We start from the raw sequence: 1,971 nt of genomic DNA, 5'->3' as shown, positions 1-1,971 counted from the left end.
GGAAGAGGCAAAGAACAAAATTGTGCATGGCACTGCTTGCGTTGCAGAAATTTCTCGGCCTTCTGGCAGCTAAACAATCAAAAGAGTTGCCACGCTCTTGATAAGAGATGTATTTTTACGTTCCTGTTTTAGCATTAACACTTGGAAATGGGGAATAATATCACAACACAGTTATCTGATAGCTATAACCTTTATTTTGCGTTCAGAAGGCTTGCGTGAAATCATTAAAGCGATCAACATAGTCATTCTCATCACCCTTTAATGAATCGTACTCATATTCGCGCACTGACTTTCGAGCAGTAACGACAAAAAAGTCAAGAATGTACCTCCTACTTCGCGGTCCGAATCTGTTAAGTCGGAAAGTTTGCTACAGCGCCTAGGGTCTAAAAAGGTACGTTTTATTCACGACTACGGATGCGACATGTGTAGTGAATGCGTATAAATAACACCGCTCCCGCATTGTCTGTCTACTTTTTTGGAGCCTACTCTTTAGAGTAGCCCACGTGGCCACCCTTCCCTTAGATGGCAGGTGGGCATCAAGGTCACGTCACCAAGGTCATCGCAACCTGCCCATAGGTGGCAGTTCAATTAGTGATGGTTGCAAGGCGTTGTTCGGTACGTGCAACCAGGGTCCCACGAGCCCATCAATTACAGCCCCTGCCATCGCAGGGCAGTGGCGCATCGCTTAACCGCTGCACCACTGCGCCAGGAGGGGTATGGCGACTTCCGGGATGTATGAATGTACTGTGTCCCCTTCTTTCTTTTCTGCGTGTGTCGCCCCCCCCCCCCCCCCCCCTCCCCTACGGTGTGCCCGCGCACCCTCCCCTTGTTTTTGGAAGCTGCTCCCTCCTGTAGACGCTTCACCGCTCCCTGCTTTTTTCTTCAGGCGGCGAGTTCGGCTTCTGCCTCGGTCGACGCTGGTCGCACCCTTATGAGTTTTAAACAGTTGTAAAGTAGCGTGTGCGTCTATCCCTGCACTGAACACAGCAATCGGACGCGACAGAATGTTAAGTGGAGATGAACAATTCGGCATATATGGGCACCCATTAACTCTATCAGAACAACTTCCATCCGTGAACAATGGATCTGAACACCGGAAGCGAAGTCAAATGGAAATGCTAGCGCACCTACTTGGCATTTGGCTGAATTATGCAAATCAACCATCATTTATTTGTCATTCGAACTTGCCTTAAATTACGTAACCTGCTTGAGGAAAACGTTGGCAAATATTGCAAAATGATATTTCTTCGTTTAGGTTTAAGTCCACGTTTAGGCGGCTGGTAAGGTGGAATCAGCCTCCATTTTATATTGTAGTCATCCTCGCCTTGTTCCGAACTCCGCGATGGCTCAGTGGTTATGGCACTCGGCTGCTGACCCGAACGACGCGGGTTCGATCCCGGCCGCGGCGGTCGATCTTCGATGGAGGCGAAATTCTAGAGGCGCGTGTACTGTGCGATGTCAGCGCACGTTAATGAACCCCAGGTGGTCGAAATTTCCGGAGCCCCCCACTACAGCGTCCCTCATAGCCTGAGTGGCTTTGGGACGTTAATAAACGCCCCCAAACCACAAACCTTGTTCCGAACTGAGTGGCTTTCTTTTTTGGCCAACTGAGTATCGATAGTCTTATCCGCGTTGTACATGCCCGTAATATGGTTATGAAGGAATGATTTTTTCTGTGTAATGAGACGCCAGTGGCAGCTAAAATTAAAGGGCTGCTGTCAACTACCTTTTGTTCACTTTCATTCTAAAATGATCTGATTTGGTTCGGTGTTGATTTCTTTCATACTGAAAGGGGAAGATCCGTAATCATCGCCACCACCAGCCAAGATACCTTCACGGCAGGCAGACGCCTCTCGGATTGCCCACTTATTCCTTTCCTGGTGGAGCTGCCGCTTCCCAACTCCACCACGTTGCCTGAATTCACCTCACCGCCTTACCTCCTGCAGCGCATGGCATTGTGCACCTACCCAT

The sequence above is a fragment of the Amblyomma mixtum genome, chromosome 2 (assembly GCF_055824585.1).
Source record: "Amblyomma mixtum isolate Tamu chromosome 2, ASM5582458v1, whole genome shotgun sequence".
NCBI classification, from domain to species: Eukaryota; Metazoa; Arthropoda; class Arachnida; order Ixodida; family Ixodidae; genus Amblyomma; species Amblyomma mixtum.
Note: the sequence above shows the minus strand (reverse complement) of the source record.